Source organism: Mandrillus leucophaeus, unplaced genomic scaffold (assembly GCF_000951045.1).
Source record: "Mandrillus leucophaeus isolate KB7577 unplaced genomic scaffold, Mleu.le_1.0 Scaffold216, whole genome shotgun sequence".
NCBI classification, from domain to species: domain Eukaryota; kingdom Metazoa; phylum Chordata; class Mammalia; order Primates; family Cercopithecidae; genus Mandrillus; species Mandrillus leucophaeus.
In genome coordinates this window covers 3,762,511-3,769,327 of record NW_012102210.1, presented here as the reverse complement: position 1 = coordinate 3,769,327, position 6,817 = coordinate 3,762,511, and the positions used below count along the sequence as shown (strand labels likewise).

Here is a 6,817-nt window from a genome sequence, read left to right as displayed (position 1 = left end):
AGCTACACTTCACACCCCATCTACACCTCATACCTCCATCTACATCTGATCCCTTCCATATACACCTCACCACCTCCATCTACACCTTACACCACCATCTATACCTCAGAACCTCCATCTACACCTCAAACCACCATATACACCTCACCACCTCTCTCTACATACACCTCATCATCTCTGTCTACACTTCACACCTCATCGTCTCCATCTACACCTCACACCTCCATTTACACCTCACACCACCTCCATCTACACCTCACCATCTTTTTTTTTTTTTTTTTTTTTGAGATGGAGTTTCACTCCTGTTGCCCAGGCTGGAGTGCAATGGCATGATCTTGGCTCACTGCAACCTCCACCTCCCAGGTTCAAGCGATTCTCCTGCCTTAGCCTCCTGAGTAGCTGGGATTACAGGCATGTACTATCACACCTGTCTAATTTTGTATTTTTAGTAGAAATGGGATTTCTCCATGTTGGTCAGGCTGGTCTCAAACTCCTGACCTCAGGTGATCTGCCTGCCTCACCCTCCCAAAGTCCTGGGATTACAGGCGTGAGCCACTACGCCCAGCCAATTTATCATCTTTATCTACATCTCATTACCTCCATCTATACCTCACACCTCCATCTATACCCCACATCTCCATTTACACCTCATCACCTGTATCTGTACTTCACAACTTCATCTACACTTCACACCTTCATCTACATTGCCACCATTTTACTGCTACTTCTACAACCAACACCTCTGCCTCTATCATTTTCTCCATCATTCCTACCACTTCTTCTTTTGTCAGCAGAGAGCCAGCAGCCATCCTTTTGGCTGGAGAGACAGGTGTGAACTAGGAGGCTACCTGCATGACTGTAGTCTAGAGAGGTCTTCAAAGTCTTTGAGGTTAAAGAAAAAAAATGTCTCTAGCTTTTGGTGTCACCTGATCCCTCTAAAAAGATCACCTTGGAGCACTTTACAAAGATTGAGTTAGAGATACCTAAAAATAAGTACACATGTTTATATAAACTCATTGACCACAAGTGCAGACTGCCACTATTTCCAAGTCATGCCCTAATCTGACAGCTGAATATTTAGGTACTTGCAATGTAAGAAGATCCTTTATCAACATCTCAGCAGTCCTCAAAGCTCTAACAATATAAAAGTTGGAGACATTCAAGTGAGCTGTAATTTTGAGCCAAGTGGGGTCATCCCAGTACCTAACAACAGACCCACATCTCTATAGGTTCCTGGAAATGCCACTGCCCCTCTCTGGGCCCCAATTTTTCATTGTATAAAATGGGCAACCTTGAGATAGGACTGGATTCTCCAAGTTCTCTTCCAGCTCTAACATCCCTCCAAGACAGAATCCAAAAAGAATCTGGGTTAAAAACTATGCAGGGAGATAAAATAGCATTTCAGAACCAAGGCTGGAGTATACCACTGCCATAAAAAGATCACCAAGTTAAAATTCAAGAATAAATTTAGAGCAAAGGCATCTGTCTATGATCATGGCCAGCTCTATTCAGACCCTGCTATACCTTGGTCTGTCAGTCAAGCAGGCATCCATCCCTGACCCTGCAGGAGCGTCCCTCCCCCAACCTTGGTCACATGGCTGGCTGCCACTGAGCCTCAGAAGTCAATCTCCAATGCCCCAAATACTGTTCAGCCTGGAAACCACAGAAAGCCCTTCTTGCCACCCAACAGGAACAGAGCAAGTGGTTCTGGCCTCCGTGGGATTTGGATCCTGGTTTCCAGAGCTAAGAACACAAAGGTAAGTTTGCAGCTGGAAGCTTCAGAGAAAGTAGACAGAGCTATGCAGATAAGGGAAAATGTGCTTTATAGCATGAACACAGAGTATTTAAGAGTAAGCTTCACACACACTGAAGAGGAGAATACCAGAAAAGCTGGGCAAATCTTCCAAATGAGTATAGAATATTTGATTTTCTGTTTTTGTCACCCTGGTGCCTTGAGGTTTTTGGGTGCAAAACCACTCCAAATTAACAGAAATGACAGGAGACCTGTTCTGTCTGACACCGTGGTGAGTTAGTTCTATCTTGTTCTCATCTAATGAACTGAATCTTTCTCTTCTAGGCACGTAAATTTCTGTTGTCTTTGTCAAATGTGTTACACTGGCTGAAATATTATGAAGTAGCAAAAACCCTGAGACTTACCTCTTTCCCAGAAAACCATGGGAAAATAAATTATGTCTGCCAATGTAACATCTCAGGATAGAAACAGAATAATGGCTAGTTTCCTTTCATTACACATTTTTGGTTTTAGGTTTTGGATACGGTACGTGGTTTTGCTACTGCTAGTTTTCTTAGGGATATTTGTTTGTTTTGTCCTTTCTCTCCTGGAGCATGCGTGGGTGTTTCAGTCTGCAGGGCCCCGAGGCAATGGACAAGCTACGGGTTGAGAGGGTAGCCTTTCCCTGGCTTCTAGCTTAGCTTTCTAAAGCCCAGCATGACCCCGTGTCATTCTTGTCGATTCAGTTCACAAAATAATCCCAGATAAGCCCTTGGGGAAGTCCTTTTCTGAAATACTTTGGGCTCTCAGAGGGGTGCACCAGACACCATGTTGGCTGATCTAGAGTTCTTAGATATCAAGGTCAAGTGGCTTAAAATATGGGGTGGAAAGAAAAGCTCCCCAAAATCTGACCTGTGAAAATGTGGCACAACCTTTTTACTAGTTATCGTTTTTCCCAGAGACATGGATGTCTAATCTTAAGGATTCATTACTATGCTTTACCCTTCTTCCCTAGTAATTCAACTATTTTGTTCTGTTCCCGGTGTCTAGTGCAAATATCTGGAACAAAGTGGATACTCAATAAGGATTTGTTGGATTGAATTGATGTGCCCTTGTGGATAGGGAAGGGGTGGGCACCTAAACACCAGATGATTCTATCAAAAGGGTTCTGATGGCTAAAATGTGTCATACATCTTTAAAGCTAGCTGTGTCACTACCTCCTTGCTGCTTTGGACATGCAGGCTGCTTGGGCAGGGACCCCTGTGTGTCTGTTTGCTAGGGTAGCACTCTGATCCTTGGCCTTACAGGCTTAAAGTGTTGTTTTGTTTGTTTGTTTGTTGTTTTTGTTTTTGAGTGCAGTGGTGCCATGTCGGCTCACTGCAACCTCTGCCTCCTGGGGTCAAGCAATTGCCCTGCCTCAGCCTCCCGAGTAGCTAGAATTACAGGCATGCACCACCACACCCAGCTAATTTTTGTATTTTTAGTAGAGACGGGGTTTCACCATGTTGGCCAGGATGGTCTCGAACTCCTGACCTTGTTATCTTCCCGCCTCGGCCTCCCAAAGTGCTGGGATTACAGGCGTGAGCCACTGCGCCCGGCCCAGGTGTTTATTTGGTCAGTAGGGTTTTGGATTCTCAGGGATCCCAGATGTGATTCCAGGCTAGTGGTAGGGGCAATGAAGTGGAAGGTGACTTTTGACTCAGGACAGAAGAGAATTTTGTGTGTTCCCTCACTGTAAAGGCATGCTGAATGCCAAGGCGATCTATGATCTAAAGATGGATGGGGGAGTAACAGCTAGTTGGGCAGGGTAGGAACTAGTGTTACAAGTCCTCTCATTTGCTGCATGCCAGAGGTTGATGTGTTGCTAGCACAATTCCTTTGGCAAGATATTGTAGTGCGTGATGGTACTGGTTAGTCCTTTTTGGATACAAGTAAATCAAATCAGCTGAAGCTAGTTGAAGAGAAAAGAAAAAAAATTCCTTTTTGCCAAGGAGGGATTTATTATAATACCAGGGAAGTCTTGTGGACAGGAGTTCAGCCAGGCCTCAGGAAGGGCCTGGAACCCAGAAGTGGAAGACTGTCAGTAACCCATACCAGGCCCCCTCTGTTTCTCACATCTTTACCTCTCTTTCATCTCTCTCTCTCCTTCTTTCTCCCTTCCTCCTCCTTCCTTCCTCCTCCCCTCCCTTCCCTTCCCTTGCCTTCCCTTCTTCTCCCCTTCCCTTTCCCTTTCCCCTTCCCCTTCCCCTTTCCCCTCCCTTCCCCTCCCCTCCCTTTCTTCTTCCTTCTTTCCTTAGGTTTGGGAATCAAAAAGAATCCAATTTGAACCCTGGCTCCACCATGGCTGGTTCTTTGATCCAGGACAAATCACTTAACTCTCAGTCTTCATTTACTCATCTATAAAATGGGGGTGAAAATTATATATCTTACTAAATTATAGTGATAATTAAATAAGATGATGAAAGCAAAATACCCGACATTCAACGAATACACATTATATGAAATGCTGGAGGTAGAAATTCTGTTTCATGAATTAGGTTGGGACTTTTATAGTGGGCAGTATAGTTGCCAATCAGAGCAGAGCTAATCCAAACACTTCCCCAGGGCCAACACTCAGCTTCAGATGGATGAACTCCTTTGAAGATCATGTCAGGGAGTTTGGGTTCTTCTCCTACTTCTGCATATCCCGGGGAGGGAGCTTCTCTCAAGTTGTGAGAAGTTGGGACCTGGCACAGAGGAGATGAGGCAGGAATGGTCTCAGCTAGTCCAGAACTGGAAGGTATGCATCTACCGAAATATTATAGCTACATTATAGCTCCATACTTCTGTAGTTTGTAGAGTTCTCATCTATGTTTGCATATGTATTGTCATTTGTCAGTGACAATCAGGCATTTCATTGTTTTTCCAACAAACTTTCATTTGTTTTCCAATCTGAGAATCCATAGTACTTCAAATAGGAAATAACACATTTTAAAAACATGTTGGAAAGCTCGATTTCATTTTCATTAGTCAGGCACTTGTGATTGCAAACATGAGAAACCCAACTCAAACACGAGAAAAAATAAAATGAATTTAACAGCTCAACACAACTGAGAAGGACAGTTCAAAATTAACTGATTCAGGGAGTCACAGTGTTATCTGGACTCTGTTTCTCTACTTTTCTTGAATGCTTCTCTCCATGTGACAGGCAAAATAGTAACTTCCAAGCTTATCAGCTTAGCAGTGCCAGAATGAGCAGAGTTTTTGGATGAATCAAGCAGAAATGTCCTGGGAAGAATTCTGATTGGCCCAGTTAAGGACATGGGATCATTCCTGAACCGATCTCTGTGGCTGGAATGGGGTGTGTTTGACCAGGCTGGGTCACATGGTCTTTCCTGTGGAGGCTTGGGGAGACATGGAGTCACCCACTAAGACATTTGAAGATGGTTTTCTATAGGAAAAGAAATCTGTTACTCACCTTCTCTGTACTCTTCACACCACACTGGAGTAGGAAGATAAGAGCTTTTTAAAAATCACCAACTGACCCAATTTAATAAAAAATATAAATGGGGAGTTACTTTCTTAAAATAGAGGTTTTAAATGTGGTCCTTGGATCAGCATCAGCAGCAGCAACTGGGAACTTGTTGGAAATGTACATTTCCAGGCCCCAACCTAGAGCTATGGAATCAGGCACTCTGGGGATGAGACCCAGCAATCTATTTTAACAAGCTTTCTGGAGCTGCTCACATGTGTAACCCCAGCTACTTTGGAGATTGAGATGGAAGGATTGCTTGAGCCTAGAGGTTGGTGGCTGCAGTAAGCTGTGATTGCGCCATTGAACTCCAGGCTGGGTGACAAAGCGAGACCCCAACTCCAAGAAAACAAACAGAAAGCAGCCTTCTAGGTATTATGATGCATGCTCAAGTTTGAGAACCACTGCCTTAAAGGGTTCTTTGTTGTGTAATTCTGCTAAGTATTTTAAACATGATTCACTTTGAATAAATAGATTTAACCATTAATTTTCAAGTATACAATTATCACATAAAGTAGGAACACATGGCATATTAAATTATTTACTTTAAAATGTTTAAAATAAAAAAGCTATAATTTAAAAATAAATTAACACATGTAAGAGCTTTCCATAAAAAGCAATGGAACTCCATTCCAGCTTCCTCCATATGTCACAGTTCCACTTCCCAAAGATAACCACTAGGAATTCTTTTAGCTTTTTTTGTTGGCTGCCTTTTAATAATAATGATAGTAATAATTATTCCTGCTATTTATTGAAGTTAGATATTAGCCACTTACAAGTGAATATTTAACTTACAACCACAGACATCTATTTTTTATCCTCCCAGTGTAGAATATCATCACAATTTTTAATTCATTCAAAAAGCAGTGTTTATACTCATGATTACATGCCATGATCACATTTTATTCCTTGCAGAGTTTTAATTTTTCCCTGGTATTTCTAATCGCTATCTTTTTTCTTTGCATTTTCTGTCACTTTCTTGAGTTGTTCCAAAATCTCCAAGAGTGTATCAAATCTTTCACATTTCATTTTTTCCCCTGGGCGGCTTCTTCCGAAGCCTCATTTTCTAGTTCTTTTGAGGACTGATTGATTTTTGAGGACACGGCTGTCATCTGGGGACTGCTCTTCATTATTCTGATTCCATCCACTCTCTCTTGCATATCATTGTCTTCCCCTTCTTGATTAATGATGGGTAACTTTTTTAAAGAACTTCCTAGGAAGTTATGAAAGAGAAGTAAAATAATTTTTTAAGTGTCTGAAAATGTCTTTTACCCTTACTCTGAACTGGCAGTTTGACTGGGTGGAGAATGTTAGGTTGGAAATCATTCTCCCTTGGATTTGGGGTGGTTTTGCTCTATCATTCTTTTCTGTCTCTTTTTTTTTCTTTTTTTTTTTTGAGACAAAGTCTCACTCTGTCACCCAGGTGGAGTGCAGTAGCACAATCTCAGCTCACTGCAACCTCCACCTCCTGGGTTCAAACAATTCTCGTGTCTCAGCCTCCTAATTAGCTGAGATCACAGGCATGTGCCACCACACCCAGCTAAGTTTTGTATTTTTAATAGAGACGGGGTTTC

General features: G+C 42.4%; 1 protein-coding gene across 1 annotated transcript in view; it reads left to right on the top strand.

Annotated features, from left to right (window-relative positions):
- The first annotated feature begins 1,641 nt into the window (after nucleotides 1–1,641).
- The window catches only part of SLC4A5 (solute carrier family 4 (sodium bicarbonate cotransporter), member 5), a 118,843-nt gene continuing 113,667 nt past the window's right edge, over nucleotides 1,642–6,817 (top strand). The window contains exon 1 of the mRNA XM_011980707.1: nucleotides 1,642–1,757. The gene's annotated coding sequence lies outside the window, so the exon portion shown is untranslated. The remainder of the gene's footprint in view (nucleotides 1,758–6,817) is intronic.